Here is a 21596-nt window from a genome sequence, read left to right as displayed (position 1 = left end):
TAAATGTTGCTGTATTTTGGCTCATTTCTGTGACCCCTCCAGGGGAATCCACAAACCCTGAGTACCTTCAGAATCCCCATGATGTTGGAAGAAAAGGATGCAAATTTGGCATGGATACCTTATGTGGTCAAAAATTTACAGGGGCCTCAGCGCGCACTACCCCAAATAGCCAAAAAAGGGCGTGGCACAGGAGGGGAAAAGGCCTGGCAGCGAAGGGGTTAATAGTTGGGCATGTAAGGAGTGGGAAAAATCAGGAGAATCTGTGTTCGGGGTGTACACACACACCAGAGCAGCACTGTGTTCCATGAGAGATCCTGTGGCAATGATGTATCTACCATCACTATCCCCTATAACAGAACCTAAGCTGAAGAGGACCCTTTTGTGGATAAGGATGGCCGTGCCCCTGGCATAACTACTGAAATTGGCAAAGTACCTGTGCCCCCCCCCCAACTTGCAGCAAAGCGGAGCAAGTCTGTTTTAGGCAAGGGCGTTTCTTGCAAATAGGCAATGTCCACTTTGTGTCTGAGGAGATAATGAATAGCATGTCTTCTTTTGCTATTATCATTGAGGACCCTGACATTCCAGGACTTCAGGGACAAGCCTGAAGGACCATCTACATTACCCAGCTGAGCCATTAGGAGAACGTATCAAGCATGTAATGCATATACAACAACAACAGTAGAGGAGCTGTGACAGTGAATAATCCTGCAGCCAACCATAAACGTCTTACCAATATTTTTTCCCGCCCCCACCCCCCACCCAACCTCACTACCACAAAGTGAGGCAACATCATAGCAAACAGCGGTGTGCACAATACCAATTGACTTTAAACTGAAATGAAAGAACCCTAGAATGGTACATCCGAGATTTCAAGGACAAACCCAAGGTATACACCATGAGGGGTGGCAACGCCACAGCAGTCGACCAGTTACTTGAAACATTGCAGAAGGATGAATAACATTATCCCTAAATAGTCTTACTGTAAGGAAGAAGTAACAACTCAGCATAGTTAGCCAGTACCCGAACCGGAAAAGAGATCCATACTGGCATCCGAGCAGCTGTGTGGAGGGGAGGGCCCTTCTCTGCCGGTTGCAGCCCGATTGTTGTTTTGTTTGTAAGTGTGGCAACATTTCTGCACCACGGCAGGAGTATCAAAAATGCGTGCTCGGCCACCCACATCCACCCTCAGCCAGGCAGGGTACAACATACCATATTGTAAACCCAGATTCCTGAGGGTGGCCTTGACCCCAGTATATTGTCTGCGGGCCTCTTGCACCATGATAGTAAAGTCTGGGTAGAAAGACAGTTTGGGGCCCTGCCATGTAGTGTCCCCTCGTTCCCTAGTGAGGCGCAGTGCTGTGTCGCGGTCTCAGAAGTTCATAATGTGGGTAATACCGGGTCTTAGTTGGCATCCCGGATTGGGCTGGGGCCCCAGAGAAAAGTGCGCTCTCTCTACTACAAAACCGGGGGTAAAGGACTCCTTCCCAAAAGGGTCTGTCAATAGAGTCTCGACAAAGAGGCCCAATGCGCCTGAGGCTGTGTTCTCTGGTACTCCCAGGACGTGGATGTTGTTGAGTCTGCTTCTCGCTTCGAGGTCTTCACTCTTGATTGCAACCTCTTTGAGGATGCGCTCCGCACGCTCCAGCCATTTAAGGAACTGTGCGGTACCATCCTCAATGTCTGAAATGCCTGCCCCTGCCACATCTAGGCGTTTGTCATGCACTTAGATTTTGGCCCCTAGGCTGGAGATTTTTGTCAAGGGAGTCAAACCGTCTATCCAATGCCTTGGAGCCAGCACTCATCTCCAGTAGCATTGATGCGGACAGAGCAGAGAGATCGTCAGCATGCTCCGCACCTTGCACGCCCTCCATCATGTTGGAATCTTCCTCCGGAGGCCTATCTGTGAGCTTCTCAAAGGGGAGGGTCTTCTGTTTGGGGTCTTTATATCCCATGCCGCGGTACAGCAGCCCATGCGGAGCAGTGGAAAGGCGAGCTTTTCCAGGCTGTTGTAGGAATGGTGGGCCAGGCCTGGACTGACAGTCGAGCAAAGCAAAGAGCAGCGTGAGGGCTCAGTGCGCCAATTGCATTGATGGTGTGGTCACCGGGACGGCTTGGCTAGAATACGAACATGGACGTCACCAAGACCCTCCCTATCTTCAACTTATCACAATATGACCTATCTCCGTACGAGATCAACCTCCTCAGTAAAGGACTATCCTTTGTCCCCACTGACAAGAGTAACTTCTTCGAAATGCAGGAGAATCTGCTCCAATTCTTCAGAAGGATTTGTCTCAAACAATTTTTTTCTGAGAGACCACCACAAGAACAAAGAAACTGCTCACCATTCCAATTACCCTTCACCTTTAATCCACTTTCAATATTGATGCCCACGGATATCTTAACATTCGAAAGACGGATTCTACACGAGATGAAGAACATTCAAAGACAACATGAATTTGTGCCCTACAATCTCTCATTAGCAGAAAAACAGCCACTCAACAACCTCAAAACCAATAAAGACATAATCATCATGCCAGCAGATAAAGGCGGAGGCATTGTCATTCAAGACCAAAATAAATATGACATGGAAATTTTACGTCAACTACACAACCAAGATCACTACCGTCCCCTACCATCGGACCCTTTGCCAGAAATAAAAGTCAAGATACTATTAGTGACGGAACATGCCAAATCCAAGAATATCATAACGGACAAAGAGACTGCATACTTGAATAACACACAACCCGGTACTCCAGTACTCTACGTCCTACCCAAGATTCACAAGAACCAACAAAACCCACCTGGTAGACCCATCGTGTCAGGCTGCGAATCTACTCTGAAACCAATTAGAAAAACTATCGATGGCGTCATAAAAGAATTTGTACCCCTTACGGACACATTTGTTCGTGACAGTATGGATTTAATCAACCTCATTGAAGACACTCCGTTCATCCCAGGCTCAGACCTCATGCGGTATGGATATTGAGTCACTATACACCAATATACCCCACCGAGAAGGCATGGCAGTAATAAGAGGGATTCTGGAAGCAAGACCACAACCCACCAGAATACCAACCGAGTTTGTGATGTCACTCCTAGAAATTGCCTTGGAGAATAACTACTTCCTGTACAAAGACACCAAGGGCCCCATTAGTATGGCGGGCAGACTATGTCCGCCGCCATACGCTCGGGAAACGGGACCGCCCGCTGAGGGTGCGGCGGTCCCGCCCTCCCGATTAGCATGGGCCCGCCACACTGACAGGCGCATGGCGCATCTTCAACATTGTGGCGGGCGGTGCAGAGAGCACCACCCACCGCAATGCCACAAAGGCAGGTTGTGCATTCCAATGCACAATGTGACAGGCACCACGCGGTGCCTGACACGTTGTACATTGAAATGCAGGGGTGTACCATAGGTAGCCCCATGTGCACCCCCACCCCCCAGAATCCCTGGGGGCCTGCTACGGGTCCCCAATGTAAAAAACCGCCTGCCTTTCAGTGGCAGGTCCCCGCATGCATTGTAATATGGATGGCGGTGTCTACCAGACACCGCCACCATATGAAATGCTTTTCCGCCTGGTAGGCAATCAGGCGGATTGCCTACCGGCGGAAAACTGGCAGACGGTCTTCCCGTCCGCCAGGGTCCCCCCCGCCATGGTAATGTAGCGGGGAGAATTTGTAAGCGGGCGGTGATTTTTAGCAGGTGGATCGCCACCACCATACGGGCAGTGGCGATCCGCCCGCTATACTAATGACCCCTTTACTATCTCCAAATCAAAGGGGTTTCCATGGGCGCTTGTTTTGCCCCAAATTTCACCATTCTGAATGTCCATCACCTGGAAAGTACCCTCATACTAACACACCTCAATGCATTCAGGAACAACATAACTTTCTGGCGTCGTTACATAGACAACATTCTGCCTATCTGGTCTGGTAACAACATGACCCTTAACCAATTCGTCACTTGGTTACACTCCTGTCAAAAACATCTAAAATTCACTATCGACCCCCAGGAAACTAACCTACCGTTCCTGGATTTGTCTTTACAAGTGGAAGACAATAAAATTGGAACAGCGTTATTTCTCAAACCCACCGAGCGTAACACTCTATTGCTCTATTCCAGCTACCACCCATGCAGCCTTTGCGATGGTTTACCATTTGGGCAATTCTTACGGATCTGCCGCAATTGTAAGTGGTAACACTTCTTCAGGGTAGCGGCAATCCTCACTGAGAGACTAATAGCACGTAGCTACCCGAAGAAATTGGTCACCAGAGCAAGAAAACGGGCGTGGTACAATCACCGTGATATGTTACTCACACCCAAGGAAAAGAGAACCAATACCGCATCCCTTTTGTATCTACATTTTCACCGGCCAGCAATAAACTTTCTAAAATCATCAGGTCTAATTGGAATACTCTAGCACCCCTCAACATATTCAATGACCGCCCCCTGTTCTCTTACCGGAGAGGAAAAAACCTCTCTGACCACCTGGTACATGCAATCACATGGCCACAAAACAACACCAGGAACAGAACTGTTCAAAGGTTATGGGATCTCCCGCCACTTCTGGAGATTACAAATGCCAGAGACATGCTCTGCATGTCCTAATACACTGAACACAAAATGTTTTGAACATAATGGATTGAAACATGATCTAAAATCCTTCACCAATTGCAGGTCCAGGAACGTTATCTATGCAATCCGATGTCACTTCAACCTTCTGTACATGGCCAGACCACCCAGATGGTCAAAGGCCGCATTCTACAGCACCGCATTAGATGTACTGACTGCACCCCTTGTTTCACATTTTAAGGAAAACAACCACCTTGAAACTGACTTTACCTGGATGGTGATCGACCAACCATCTATACCCATCAGAGGTGGCGACATCCAGAGACTCCTAAATAGATGTGAATGCCGCTGGATTGCCCTTTGTAACACTATCGAACAGGGACTGAACACTCTGGACAAATGGAATACCACTCTCATACAATGACGATGCCCACCAACACATTGTGTGTAGATCTACCTTCTTGACTACTACACCCCATCAACATTAATGTACTCCCTGTTCAACCCCCCTTTTTTCTAGTTTGTTAGGTCATTTCCAATTCTTTATTCTAATGTGTTAGGCCATTTGTTTATGATAACGTGACCTTGTCACCATGTAATTCACATTCAAATGCCACGGTTTTTTTGTGACCCTACCTGTCCTTTCCAACTATTATACACATGTCATGAGTAGTTCCATTGCTGTGTAATCCCAATAATGTACCATCTTCCTGGAAGTTATTATTGTACCCATGTATCGTTTGGAACTCGTTTCCCTACTCAGTCTGTCTTCCTTTCTCTCACTACTGTTAGGAAACGTGCGCTCTAGTTTTTAACCCACGTGACCTAGCCTTGTGCACTCTTTCCTCTTCTAGTCTGTCTTGCCTGTTCAGGAAACACGGGCTCTAGTAGTTCTGTTACTGCACCCACGTAACCTATCACGCGTCTACTTCCTCCCTGCCTCTGAGCCCCACAAACACAGCCTGACTGATGCCGGCAGATGTGATTTACTCCACTCATGAAGCGATTCAGTAAGTACACTTGCGCCTACTCCCTCACTCTAACTTTCTATCGCGGACGCCATAACCCCGCCCTGGACACATACCGGGACCCGCATTGCACGCTGCAACCTCCTCCAGTCATACAGGCATCGCCCTTAGCCCAGCATACTTTCCAGTATTACCATGTGCTTTCGCACTCTAGCAGTCACCAGGGTGCCCCTACTCCCCTTCCCTGTAACCCGACACTTCGCCAGTTCACTTGCGCTGCTTCTGATTGAGAGACCTCCTCCGGTTACACTTTTACCGACCTCCTCTTACTCCTATATAGGCCCCAGCATGTTTAGACTCCTCATGCTGGCTACCTTTCCCCGCACCCCGTACCCCACCCTTTTCTCTCTACTACTGATGCAGAGAGCAGCCCCCTCTAGTCCACTGTGCCCCTTCTTTGCGGTACTACTGCTTTACAATTTCAGCAGACTGCCCCCTCTCGCTTCCTTCACAGATAGTCTTCTGAGCTCCTGCGATTCATTTGCATCCCCTTCATCTGTAAATATACGGGTCGCTCTGATTCATCACCTTGACACCCTGCGTACTTCCCCCGGTGGCTTAATCCCTGTTATTTTCCGCGCAGATTCTCCCTGGACATCGATTGTTCCTTTGGATGAAGCCCATCCTTGGGCCTTTAGTAGGTCCACATGCATCATTTCTCTGGTGCTTTTAAATACACCTCTTCTTCCTTTTGAGCCTAGACATGTGTTAATTAACAGCAGTGCCTTCCTCTTCTTGTATCTCTTCTCCACACCATCGCTCGATTGTTTTAGACCCTCTTTCTGTCCTTTCTTGGTCCACGTATTATGTCCCCTGTACATATGGAAACTTATATTCCCTTATCTCCAGCACTGCCAACCAATTTATTTAACCTGGTCCTGATGGTGGCCTAACTTGTCTACAGGCCTGAAACGCCGTTGACTTCCACAGCGAAACCTCTGCCACCTTCATATACCGGATACCCTACCTTACTTCTCCTTATCCATGTACCATTTATTGTTGGGTATCTCAAATTGTAGAAAGAATTTAAAGTTCACTTACCTTCTGTTGCGCTGACCACAATCGCTGTATATACCACATCACGTGTCACTTGCGCCGTCACCAAAACTTCACGAGCAATTGTACACAGTATATTATCGGTTACATGTCTCTTAAATGTAACACAGTGCTATTGTCTCATGTGTTTGTGCATATGACATTGAATATGTCCAACATGATCAACAATTGAAATACAATTTATCTCCACAGTATCTCTCCCTGGCTTTCTTTCCCCCTCTAAATTTAATCCATGATAATTAATTGTGCCTATTATACTTATATGCCAAATAATACCTTTGCTTGAAACACTGTTGTTTGTTACATTGGAGTATATGGCAGCGGGCACCCATGGAGCGGATGTGAAGGCTCAAGTGCCCGAGTAGGGTGCAGCTGGCAGGCCGGAGTCTCGTCTTTTAGGGGCCCTTAGGTTTCGCAGGCGACACAGGAAGAGCCGGCTGTAGATGGGGTATGGGGCGCCAGTTATTGCCTCCCATAGGTCAGATGTGCAGGCCCAGGAATTCAATGTTGTGTAGTGTGCCGGCCTGGGCCTCCATGCATCAGGCAGCCAGGACCTCTATGGTGACGTGCAGGAGGCCTAGAATAGGTGGGCGGCCAAGTGAGGATGGTGCACGGGGCAATAGCACTGGAGAAAATGCGTGCCTATGCTGGGAGGCGGCAATGGTCAGCGGCGGGATCACGCGGGCCTTCTGAGCTGTCGAGAGCAAGGTAATTGGCCGGGGGTGCACAGGCCATGCGGCAGAGGGGCCTAGTGGAAGAGGCACTGCGTCACAGGGCAACTGGGCGCAGCATGCAGCAGGCGGGCATTAATCCACCCCCTCTCCATGCCTGCTCTCTCGCCCGGGTGGGCGCCTCCCAGGCACTCAAGCGGGCCCTATCCCCACGAGGCCTTTGGGATATGGTGGGCACGAGCACCAATGGTAGGGTGCAGCCAAACGTGGCCGCTCCTCAATCCAGCTGGAATCACCCTAGGGGGGAAGGCACCGCCGCAGACCCCCGCCCGGTCAACTCACCGCAACCATGGACCTCAGCCCCAGCTGTCCTCCAATTCAGCGTGTCCTGGCCTTCTGGTCAGCCCACATGGAAAAGGAGCAGGCCCTAGTCGATGCTCGCTCCGCCCCTCTGTCCGCACAAGCCCCATAGATCGATGGAGGAAGTGCCTCTCTGCAGCCAAATTAGCTCATCATGCTCCACTTGAGTTCAGCAAGCTGGCGCTGTCGAGCCTGCGGGCGAATGCTGCTGTGTGCACCAGGGATAATTTGGGAAAGCTGGATCGTCTGACGGAGCTTCAACGCCGAACGGCCATGTTGGTCCGCGGCCTGACCATGCCCCCTCAACTGTTCAGGGTCCTTTGCAAGGTCCCCTGTATTTTTGAATTGGTGCTGGTAATGGTAATTTCCATCCCAAATACCAAATCCATGGCAACTCTGTAAATCTGTTTGCTGCCAGTTTGGATTGACAGGCAAATTGTCCAGGTGAATGTTTGGAGGAAAATGAGGATTTACTGAGGAAATTTGAACCGGAAATACTGATTAACTGGGATATGTAACAGCAAAACCCAGAATTCGCATGAATTCTGCACCCTTTGAGTTAATGGAATCCCAGTATGGTTAACTCTGGGGATGTAGAATAAACCCCCCCACAACCCAGGTACTCTTAATGAGGCCCCAAATGGTGAAGAATAGGAAATTTAATGACAGGAATTAGTGCAAAGCTATGTTTGCAAGCGTGAATTGGTTCTAACTGCACCTTCGACTCCCCCAATCCTGTCCTGACCCCGCCCTGTACTGCCATGCTTACCTGAATGGACCGCCGCTGTGTAAAACTTTACAAGACAATGTAAATACCCACATACATCAGCATGCATGACAGGATAAGAACCTGGTGCATAACTAAATCTCTTTCAGGGGTTTGGATGCAATCAGAACCTTGAATTTCAGTTGGAGGTTTGTGAAGGCATTAGAGTTATCATATTTGGCATTTGGATTTGAGAAATGATGTGATGTTTGCGATTTATAAGGCCTTATTAGGGTGTTGGGGGAACTGCCCGACCTCAGGTCGGCAGTTTCGACGGCAGTATTTTGATGCAACCGCCCATGGTGTGGTTTCAAAACTCCATTTCCCATTGGAAGCTTGTGTGGTGGGCGGAAAAAAAGCCCACAGCATGAGCATCCATTGAGAAATTGAGGTTTTGAAACATGGTGAGGGGGCACCATAGGTGCCTCCCAGGCCCCATTGAGGAGGGCCAGGGTGGAAGGAGCAGGGCCTCCAAAGTCAGTTACAGACAGTCAAACAATGGCAGAAAGGCAGACAAGGATTGGCAGTTAGAACTCTGACATTGTAATCCTGATGGCATAGCTGAGCATGGCTCTGCTGTCAATATAGGTATTACTATTCCGCTCCTGTTATGATGGGTGGTACGTGGTACTCCGCAAAGTTACAAAAAAACTATGCGAAGTTCAGTGAGTGGCAGAGTGCAGTGCGAACTGCAGTTTGGGCTGGTATTCCTGCTTCTAGGGTAGAAATTCTACCCGAGCGGTAGCTCATGCTCCCGAGCTTACCGTTCACGATCGCAAACTTAACGTTCGCAATCGCGAGCAGGGAAAAAACTCCGCTGCACATCGTGAAACTGAGTTTTCTACACCCCACGTGCTACGCTGAGTGCGGAGTGCAGAAAACTCTGCAAACTCCATGAACGGAATGAAGTTCACCACCCAGGCCTACTCACAGAGCCTGTCAGAAGAGGAGTCGAATCTCCCCGCTGGTTCTGTTCTGACCACCCCCATCAAAATACACCCAACATTCTAATCGGGCCCATACTTCTAAATAGCTGCATTCCTTTTTTTCTTTAGTTAGTCTCATAAGTTTGAAGCAGGAGTGATCCTCGCTTGAAAAGAGGCAAACAAAAGAGAAAGAGATGTAGATAGATAGTGTGTGAAACTGAGATGGAGAGGGGGGAGATCAGGGATATGAATGAATGAATGAAACAACAATACATGGGACTACAACCCTTAGACTGCAGTAGGTTATCCAATGAAAACAAAGGGCTAGAACATGGCTTCCTTTCTGACGTTGAATTATTCGGTGTAAGAAATTGGGTTACTGGTTGACAGGGCGTGAGCCCTGGTCAATTGGCAACCACAATCCCAAAAATTAACTGGTGCTCAACCCCCTGGTAACTTGGAGGCAATGTGTAAACTATTTGTGCAATAATACAAACAGTAACACAGTGAAAATATAGCACAAAGGGATCCCACACCAGTTTAGAAAAATAGAGCAAAATGTAATGAATAAAACAAGACTAAACTGAAAAATATCTAATCAGTTAAACATTTTTAATGCACAAAGCACCAACTAAGGATATTTGTTCGCACTAGGCAGGGTAAAAGTCACACTGCAAAGCCAACCGCTATGGAGAACAGGTTGACTACAGTCACCAAGTTAGGCACCCTGAAGTTTACCTTCTCAAATTTGTGCCACAAGTCAAGTTTGCAATGGAGGAGGCAGCTAGGAGCAAGGACGGTGTCACGTGAAGCTGCTAGTGTAGCGTGAATATTCTGAAGGGGTTGTGGAATGGCATCACTGGAGCTTCACGCTAGCTGTCCCCCATTAATGGGCAATGCTGTAGCACAAAGTGGCGGCTGCTGGAGCTTAGCTTTGAATCGCTGTGCAATCAGAGAGGTATCACTGAAAGCAAACTGTTTGTGGTCATAAAGAGCCCAGTGCTCAGGAACTCATTTCAGTTGGGTCCAGAGGCTGGTGCAGGATGTTGGGGATCCTTTTATGTCCCAGGGGTTCAGATCAAGAGGCCAGCACACTAGCCCTTTGAGTTACTTTGATGTCCTGAGTTCAAGGGTGAAGTTGCAGGCCTAGTTCCCTTTTCACCCAAGTGAAGGCAACAGGCAGCAAGTCAGCACAGCAGGGCAGGAGTTCCTTCAGAGCAGTAGTCCAGCAGAGTGGCAGTCCTTTAACCAGTACAGCAGTGCTTCTTTCTGGCAGAGTATCCACAGGACCAGATGCATTCAGAAGTGTTGGTGTCTTAGGTCCAGCACTCATAATCAGTTGTGCCTTTGAAGTGGGAGAGAAGTTTCTAGAGGTTTCCCTTTAAGGTTCACAGACATCCTGTCTTCAATGTCTTAGCTCCAGATCAATTACAGGGGGTATACAGCCCTTTGTGTGGAGGCAGGACATAGCTTATTCAAGTGTAAGTGGGGCTATGCCCAGCCCCTCCCTCCATCCTGCCAGTGATGGCCCATCCAGGCACATCTAAGCTCTCTATTCTGTGTGGCTGTCTAAGAGAAATACACAAAATCATCTACACCCAGTCATGTGACCCTGGGACAGCATACTGGCACTAAATGGTTACGGCAGGAATATGTACATTTCTAAAAGTGGCATTGGGAAAATTGTAATTTAAAATCCAACTTCACCATAACTGAGGATTTTTCAACACAATTCTGAAGACACCAAAAATTAACTGGTTATCTGCTCCCATTTAGAAGTTTCAGCTTATTAAATGTAATAAGGTAACTCTAATCCAAGAGATAGGTCTTGAAGTATTGAAAAACACATTTGAGAGTTCTTCACTACCAGGAAGTATATGTCCTATTTTTTAAATATATTGCGCCTTGCCCTCTGGCCTGTCCAGAGCCTACTCTAGGGGTGACTTGTATGTAATAAAAACAATTGCACACACAGGCTGCAATGGCAGGCCTGAGACATGTTTTAAGGGCTAAAAAACTGGGTGGCAAAATATGTGCTGCAGGCCCAAGTGTAGCATTCAATTTACAGGCCCTGGTTACATGTAGCACCATTTTACACCACTTTACTAGGGACTTAATAATAAATTAAAGGTGCCAATTGGGTATGAGATGTTTTTTACATGTTTAACGGAGAGAGCACAAGCACTTTAGCATTGGTTAGAGGTCGAAAAGTGCACAGTCCTCAGGCCAACAAAAATCAATTCAGCAAAAAGTGGATGGTAAAGGGAAAAGGTTTGGAATGACCCTGCAGCAAGGGCCAGGTCCAACATTTGGTTGCCTCAAAATTGAGGACATGTTCTTCATTACATCCTCCCATGTCTTCTTCACCATAGTAGTTACTTAATGAGCTTTCGCGCCTCATACAGAACCCTGCTAATCATTCCTCCACCAATATGGCCAATGCCCTCTAATAGAGAGGTACAATGCAACAGTAAAACTCACCCTAAAAAAATTATTATAGTTGGAAAAGAGGACTTAAGATTCAATGTTATCCATAGCCCTATTAGCCATAAGATGCAAAGAGAAAAGAAGTATGGGATTTTCTCCTTTGGAATTACTGTTCAGAAGGAAACCTCAAACCTTATTCAATATGGCCAAAGAAGTATGGGGAGAAGAGAAAGACAAATCTAAAAATATTTTGGAGTATGTCAGACAGTTAAAAACAAGTCTAAGGGAGATGAGAACAATAGTCCAGATTAATTTAGAAAAAAGCCAACAAGAATAAAATGTCTTATGTCATAAAAAAGCTAAACTCAGGTAATTTTTTCCGGGAAATTCTGTCCTCCTCTTAATACCTACTATGGAGAACAACATGTTAAGTCAGTAGCAAAGACCTTTTAAAGTAATAGAAAAGATATCACCAGTTACATACAAGTTAGAAATCAACCAAAGAAAAAAGACACAGATTTATCATGTAAATCTTCTTAAGAAGTAGGGAGGGCCTATGCCTGACTTATATGACAATAACACCAAATCAGAGAAAAGGAGATCAAATGTATCAATTCAGATCTCAGTCAGGAGAAAAGGCAAGATCTCTAGGAGTGTCTTAGTTCTTGTCCTGGAATCTTCTCATTATAGGATGTGCACAAGTGATACAACATTCAATCACTACAGACCGTGGGAGAATAGTACATCTCTAACCCTACCAGGTTCCAGAAGCAAGGCATGCCACAATAGAAGAAGAAGTCCAAAATATGCTCAGCTAATGGGTAATAGAGCCTTCAATAATAGAAAGGAATTACCCAGGGGTCTTAGTCCCAAAATGTGCCCAGATGTTTTCTGAGCGTTACAACAAACGCTCAGACGTGGGACCCGTTCTCACTACGCCACTGGAGTCAAGCTATCCTGGCTGATGACGGCTGATAGCCAGAAACCGGTCCTAGGATGCTTGATTCCGGTCCAGGGAAGACATGGCTTGGCAGTTCGGGCTGGACTGTTCCCATGAGGCACAGGGTCAAGACTGATTTGCATATGGCCATGTCTAAACTGGGGTGGCGTAGTGGGCAAAAGAACGATGGATTTAACCCAGATCTCTTGACTGGGGTAGAATGTCTGCATTGTCAGCATTCCGTCCATCATTTGTTTGTTGTCACGCTTTTCGCCCTAAGTGGGATGGGTATTCCCAGACGTGGGACCCGTGCTCACTACGCCACTGGAGTCAAGCTATCCTGGCTGATGACGGCTGATAGCCAGAAACTGGTCCTAGGATGCTTGATTCCGGTCCAGGGAAGACATGGCTTGGCAGTTCGGGCTGGACTGTTCCCATGAGGCACAGGGTCAAGACTGATTTGCATATGGCCATGTCTAAACTGGGGTGGCGTAGTGGGCAAAAGAACGATGGATTTAACCCAGATCTCTTGACTGGGGGAGAATGTCTGCATTGTTAGCATTCCGTCCATCATTTGTTTGTTGTAACGCTTTTCGCCCTAAGTGGGATGGGTATTCCCAGACGTGGGACCCGTGCTCACTACGCCACTGGAGTCAAGCTATCCTGGCTGATGACGGCTGATAGCCAGAAACCGGTCCTAGGATGCTTGATTCCGGTCCAGGGAAGACATGGCTTGGCAGTTCGGGCTGGACTGTTCCCATGAGGCACAGGGTCAAGACGGATTTGCATATGGCCATGTCTAAACTGGGGTGGCGTAGTGGGCAAAAGAACGATGGATTTAACCCAGATCTCTTGACTGGGGGAGAATGTCTGCATTGTCAGCATTCTGTCCATCATTTGTTTGTTGTAACGCTTTTCGCCCTAAGTGGGATGGGTATTCCCAGACGTGGGACCCGTGCTCACTACGCCACTGGAGTCAAGCTATCCTGGATGATGACGGCTGATAGCCAGAAACCGGTCCTAGGATGCTTGATTCCGGTCCTGGGAAGACATGGCTTGGCAGTTTGGGCTGGACTGTTCCCATGAGGCACAGGGTCAAGACTAATTTGCATATGGCCATGTCTAAACTGGGGTGGCGTAGTGGGCAAAAGAACGATGGATTTAACCCAGATCTCTTGACGGGGGAGAATGTCTGCATTGTCAGCATTCCGTCCATCATTTGTTTGTTGTAACGCAGATGTTTTCTGAGGCCAGAGTGGAGATGGTGCATCTAACACCCCTTTTATAGAATTTTCCCAATGTATGTGCGAGTGGAGTTAGAATAGTTTATCTCCCATACTCCCCATTTACAAACTTTCCTCAAATGTTTTGGGACTAGAAATAGAATATTATATCCCCCCATCCCCACCCCTACAATTTTGGCATTTATCCAATTTTTGCTCAAATGAAGCTAGACTAGTAAATCTAATTTTCAATTTTTATGTTCTGGTCTTTCCACAATGTGTATGTGGTCAAAGGTATATTGTGTACCCCAATTATTCAATTCCCCCACTGTTTATGGGGTTGGAGCTACAACTCCATTTGACCACCCCATGCACATTTGTTTCTTCTACCTATTGTGTCTGGGACTGGATTCAGAAAGGTAAATGTTACCCTCTCAATCTTTGCACTTTGCTAAATGTTTGTGTAACTAGATTTGGAGTAGCAAAGGTTGCACTCCCAATTTGTATATTTTACCCAATATTTGTGTGATAGGAGGTAGAATAATAAACCCATGTATACACTGTACCCAATGCTTGAAGAACTGGAACTAGAATATTATGTTTGCCAGTCACTAATAAAACAATTTCCCTGATGGTTGAGTCACAGGATTTATAATGGTATTTTTGATTCACCACATTTTATGCATACATGTTTGCGGGACTGGTACAAGAATAGCAAATCTCAACTCCCGAATGTATGTACATTTTCTAATATTGTATTAATTCAGTAAGATTTGTAAAGGAGCAATTTAATTTAATTAAAAAATTGCCACTAATATGTTTCAATACTTTAAAAGAAATAAATATTCAAATCAAAAACAGATACTTTAATTTAACTTACAGTTTATTGAAAAAGGTATTTTGTAAATATATTTGCATGGAATAATAAAGTAACATTTAGTTTGTTAACATAATGTTAAATTACACATTGAATAAATTAAAATTGTATTGGAACATTAAATAAATATATAAGATGAATATTTGCAAATATAAAAAAAAACTGTTCTACAATTTTAAATAGGGTAACAAAATTTGGTACAGGTCAAGTTAAGACAATTAATTAAGTTGTTTTTTCCCATCAAAATTCATGACAGAGTACAATTAAAAAGTTTCAGGACATTTTTCTTATCAATCAAATATTTAACAAAAAGTATTGTGCGACAATAATTGTTTTTACATTATCATATTGTATAAAACATAAACCTATACATTTACACTTTGCTGGGAGGGGGCTTTCATTGTTATTAAATTTGTGCCTACCATTTACCGCCTTGGTGGTGCATGTTGTCCCAGGGTGCATCTTCCCTTGATGCACCACAGCTCACACAGGAGAGAGGTGGCAATCGCGTTTATAGCTCTGCCTCTTCCACGGTGGTGCGGGACATTTTCCTGATAGGAGGCTGTCGTTGTTACTAACTTTGTGGCTGCCATTAACCACCCTGGTGAGGCTCATTGTCCCATTGTGCATCTTCCCCTGATTCGCCGCAGCTCCACACAGGAGTGGCATGGCTATTATGCTTATAGCTCTACCTTTCCTACCATGGTATGGGATGCTTTGCTTGCAGGACGCTGTCATTGTTATTAACTTTGTGGTTGCCATTCACCGCCCTTGAAGGACTCCTTGTCCCAGGGTGCATCTTCCCCTGATTTGCCGCAGCTGCACATGGGAGAGGCATTCGGGAGAGGCATGGCCATCACACTTATAGTGCTGCCTCTCCCACCATGGTACAGAAAATGCACGAGACATGCCCGGGTGAATCCAAGGCTAAGGGCGGGCCCATCTTCGCCCTCATCACCTGGAGGAGGCTGGGCTGGGCCACCCCCTTCCATCGGATACTAGGACACAAAGTACTCTTATAAGATCCTCCATTATTGTGTAATTCTACAGATATGGGAAAGCATAAAAATACTGTCACACCTGGGCGGGGACCAGGTTCTACCCTTGATGGCTTCCTAAAAACGTTGGTTGGGGCTATCGACAAAGAAACACCATATGTCACTTTCTTCCTCCCCCCATTACTGCTCTTAAGTCATGGGCCAATTACAGAGGGGTATGCAAATACAAGCCATAACATCCAAGCCATAATCCACGCTCCTGAGGAGGTTTCAAACACCAATGCTCCAATTGTCATCCCAGTGGACATGGCCACATCTAAACACAATGGCCCTAAAACCAGAGCCCAGGTGGGAAAATGGAAGGTTTTTCCTGGGTCCAAGACTAAGAGGCCATGTACTCAAAATCTCGCTGCCCAGCTCACCCCACAGATAGGTAAGGATATAATAGATGGGGACCCTCTCACAATACAACTAAAAGATATCTGCTGTGACATTAAATCTTTCTTTGAGAATAAGTTTGACTGTATATTTAACCTCTTAGAGGCAACAAAAGCCAAGGTATATTGCTTGGATTTACTCCACCCTGCTGACAACACAACCACTTAGGTACTAGCTTCCCCATGTACAGGTTCTCCAGCAAATATCATACCTTCCAATACTTTCAACAATTGCACAAACCAAGTGAGAATAGCGACAGGGGGCCACTCCCCCATCTCCCGGAGCAAGTGCTTCCACCAAATATCTCAGGGCCTAGTGATCTCACCGTGCCACCTGCATGGGTTAATATCGCATGTGGGGGGGGGTCTTGGGCCTACATTCTGAAATGGTTAGGAGAATGCCTTGGATCAGCCCAAAGATTAAAGTAGTAACTGGTGACTGCATGATTATAAATGTTGAAACTCCTGCATTGGTGAAATTCCTCCTTAACCCTTTTGATTTGTCCTGTTCTGATTATCCCAAGAGTTGTATTCCGGTAGTTCCGCTTAGTTACTTTTACAGGCCTTTGGTGTTATCAGCAGGTCAGCTGTTAAAATGAAAAACACAGAGTAATTGGAATAACACAATGTTTGCTATTTCAACACACAATCCCTTTGACCCCATTGCCACCCTGAAGGATCTGGATAGACGCCATTGTCATACGTTTTTTGATACAGAGACTGGGGCTATTGAGGCCATAAACCATGGGATACTACATCATGGAACTCAGGTGGTGAGTGTCAGCTCTCCGTCTATCATCTCCTTGCGTTTGCTTTGTTTGCCCTAAGTTGGCAGGGTATGCCCAGACGTGGGTCCCTTGCTCACTTTGCCACTGGATTCAAGCTAGCCTGGCTGATGAGGGGTGTTACCCTGAAACCAGTACCAAGATGCTTGTTTCTGGTCCACGGAAGACCTGGCTTAGCAGTTCAGGCTGGTCTGTTCAGTACAGGGTCAAGATGGATTTGCACATAGCTGGGTCTAACCTGGGGTGGTGAAGTGAGGTAAAGAACGATGATGGATTCAACCAAGATCTATGACTGGGAGTGAGCGTCTGAAAAGTTTCAGCTCTCCGTCTATTATCTCCTTGTGTTTGTTAAATAAAGAGAGTCCCTGTGCCCCTGAAGAACTAGTCCATCATAACCATAAGGATTAGGAGGCTGAAATAATATCCCAAGGCAATGAAGCATTGTGCCAACTGAGAGAAACCATACAGTCTCCCATGCCATCAGATATTGGGAATCTAAAGCTTCTCTATTGAAATCTGGAGGGCATTAAGACCAAGCTCAAGTGAGAGGCCTGGGGGAACTTCATAGGTGTTTTTGATGTTTGCCTCTTTCAAGAGATTTAAACCACATATTTGCTTCATAGGGTGGGGTTAACAAACTTAAGCATGGAAGCATCCCCCTCACCAATAGGATGACCAGCAGGTGACCTTATTATTTGGGTTAGTATTAATTTGCAATGTGCCCTAAAAAACCTGACTGTAAATTTTAGAGACCTTCTAGTCGTTAATCTTGAAAGTACCAGGGGAAAAAACCACCCTTGTGATTCCCTCACAACATCAGGAGTCCCCGACTGCAATAGTATTATGACTTCTTAGAAAGAGCAGTGGTTTACAATTTCCTACTGCTCGTAGTGGATCTAACTATGACATACAAACACTCTGATGCTGGCAAATGTTACAGGGGAGGAGGACAAGGAGTGGGGAATTACAGGACAGTGTCATGCTAGTCCAGCTAGAAATATAAAAGTGCCTTCCCAAATTGCCTCATTCACACTCCAACACAATCTGTGAGCTTGTAACAGGCGCTCAAAGTCAGATAAGAAATTAAAATACATGTTAAGAGCGCCAATTGTTGTTGGAAAATTGAGTACATTGTACTGGACTTACCATCCTGGCTTTTTTGAATGGCATGAAGATAATTGAAAGGGAAGATAGTGACAATAACATCCTGGCAGTAGATCTGGAGGATATGTTTATTGCTGTGAATGTTAATTAGTGAGAGAGCTGGCTTGTTCAATTGTCACAAGTAATAATTGAAGAAGGCTCAAATGGCCCAATATTGTGGGTAACCTACATATCAAAACCCAGATATATACAACAGTGATTCAAGCACTTCTAGATATGAGTAAACAAGGATGAGAGATACAACTTATTTTAAATAGCTATACTAAGCTAATTGAAGAGTTCAAAGACGTCGTCTTTAAAAAAGTGGTGTCCTGCAAATTATAATAGCAAAACAGAATGGTTCAATGAGTCCTCTAATGCACCAAAGAAAGAATTGATGGGAGCCATAAAGTCATGACATAAAACAGCATTGGTCCACAAAAGGCATCAATACAACAATGTTAAAAAGTAACTAAAAGAAAATGGGAGAAAGGACAATAGAGAGACCTATTCACAGCAGCCAAAAACAAGTATAGTAAGCAGTTCTGGCATATTGTGGCTAAGGGATGTAGGAGGCAGGTTATAGATGAGGAATATTATATCTAACTGATGTCCTGGGTAAACATTTTTGGTATACTCTCTGCTAGTGAGACCCAAACAGCATCAGGAATAGATATCCCACTATGCACAGGCTCAATCAGAGAATCCCGGGTCTCCAACCCTATTGACTTAAGCCTGGAGGAAGCCAGGCTAGCCCTTTCCATGCCCCAGATAGGGAAAGTGCCTGGTCTAGATAAAATTGCAGGGGACCTCTTCCTCTCTGAAGTTGATGTATGGAGTGTTCTCCTCAATCATTGACTTAATGCTGTTCTAAATGGTGCACAGGCTACTGAGTCTTGGTTAGGGGTGGAGGTGGTTCCAGTGCACAAGAAAGGAGATAAAAAGGACACTTTTATCTACAGGCCCATCAGCCTTATCGACATATCACAAAAACTCTTTTGCAGGCACGTGGGGAGATTACATGACTGGGTCAATGAAATTGAGATTCTTTGACCCCTCTAGGCTAGTTTTAGAGAGAAGACAGTCACAATCGACCATCTATTTAGGTTTTAAATAATGCTGTGGAATTATGTGGTGATTAAAAAACAACACATACACATTGTATTCATGCACTTTGGCCTTGTCCCCAGGAGTAAACTGTGGGGAGTTTTGGCACAGTTTGGTATCCCAGATTGTCTTTTACAAATGATCATCAGACTCCACCAGGAAAATTATGCCCAGATAGGATGATGGAAAAATGGTGAACTAACTGAACGTATTAAGGTGGACAGAGCATTGAGACAGGATTGTGACTTGGCACCAACTCTGTTCACCTTATACATTGATGGGCTATTAAAATCCTTACGTGGTTGCAAAGGGGACCCTCCTAAAATTGCTGGTACTCCAGTTGCATCTTTAATGTTTGCAGACAACATGCTACTTGTATCTAGAACACCTATGGGGCTACAAAACCTACTAAACAGTTTCTCAGCTGCATGTGATGATCTTGGCCTAGACGTTAATATAAACAAAACAAACTTTATGGTGTTTAGTCCTCATAAATCATTTAAGGGGAAAGTGAAGCTAGGTGATAGCTTTTTAGAACAATTCAATGAATTTGTTTACCTAGGGGTTAGATTAGCATGGTCCCCATACATTTCCAACTCTCAGTTCACCCTTTAGCATGTTTGTTCTGCCTTGTTTAAAAGGCGAAAGTAAGTTCAAATAGGCCAGTTGGGATATTAGGAAAGATCCAATAATGCTGGAGTAGAACCAAAGGAGACTTTATTAATATAGTCTTCTTAATGGCCCCATCCACCAAGAGCAACTGCTGAAGTGATGTCTAACAGTATACCTCACTTATATGTACACATTTCAATCCCTGGCATCTGAACAGTTCTAAGGTTCACATCAGACCTCTGATGTCAAAAAAAGATTATGCGAGTACATTTGTCTAGGAGACCACGCACCTACCTCCCTTGGCACAACATCACAACTAGGGTAAAACACATACGATAACAAAGGAAACAAAAGTAAAACAACACATACAGCATCAACAATATACAGTTCACCTTTACACAGTAAGAAATTGGTTAAACATAGTCCTTCTAATATGCTGGCTTTCTCATGACCCTCTTGCTATTAACCTTCCCACCCTGAGGTTTATCCTGAAGACCAAAAGATGTCTCATTACGATCAACACACTTTTTTGCACCAGCACATTTACACTCAACCACACGACCAAAATTCCAAATGCGATGATCACATGTCTTCACAGCATTTTCAAACACTTTCATGACTTCCATGGATTAAAGGAATTTGTCAGTGAGCCATACTTTTCTTAGATTCCTGAATATTACCCAATCACCTACAAACACTTCGGTTTTCATCAAAGCCATCCCCTTATTAAAGTGTGTTTTTCTCTCCTCCACCACAGTAGACTCTTTTTCCTTCCATTTCTCTGAGTTCCCACTATTGTCACCTGTGACAAGTCCCTTCAACTTGTTAATCCACGAGGGACCCACAAAATGGTTGGGTATCCTCTTCTTAAATAAGAAAAATGGACACACACATGTGGAGAAGTGGGGATTCATCCTGTTCACATTGAGCTTGACCTTGAGCTCTTTCATCCAGTTTAATCCACTACCCAATGAGTGTTGGATACTTTCTTTTAAGACCTCGATAAAGAGCTCAATTACTCCATTGGATTCTGGATGATAAAGTCATGTTTTCATGTGTGTTATACCTCTCTTTCCGTAGAATTTCTCCATTAAATTGGAGGTCCACTGTACTCCATTATCAGTTAGTAAGACTTTAGGAAAATCTTCTCTACTAAACAATTCCTCAAATAAATCTATCACCACAACTGTCTCCACAGGGTGGACCACCTTTACTTCTGTCCAACGAGAATATAGATAAATGCAGGAAATACTATATGTGTCACAACCCGAAATGTAAAGCGGCTACACACAATATCCAGTGCTACCTCGTACAATGGGCCCATTGGCCTCTGCTTAATACCCATTGGTTATTGCACTTAAAGAACCTGTCACTGAGGTTGTATTTAACACATTCCATATTGATCCTCTCTATCTGCAAATTCATCCCAGGCCACCAGTAAGATTCCCTCAGTCTTTCCTTAGTTTTAGAAATACCTTGATGACCTTGGTGAGGAGAGTTCATTAACTTGACTCTGATATTCTTAGGAGGTATAAGTCTTCACCTCTTAATATTAGTCCTCACTCAAATAAGAGTTCTTCCCTAACTCACCAGAAACCTTTAAGAACTTCAGAATCTTTATCCTTGGTCAACCAGTGACTGCATACTCTAGCCTTGACAACCTGCAA

Source organism: Triturus cristatus, chromosome 11 (genome assembly GCF_964204655.1).
Source record: "Triturus cristatus chromosome 11, aTriCri1.1, whole genome shotgun sequence".
NCBI classification, from domain to species: domain Eukaryota; kingdom Metazoa; phylum Chordata; class Amphibia; order Caudata; family Salamandridae; genus Triturus; species Triturus cristatus.
Note: the sequence above shows the minus strand (reverse complement) of the source record.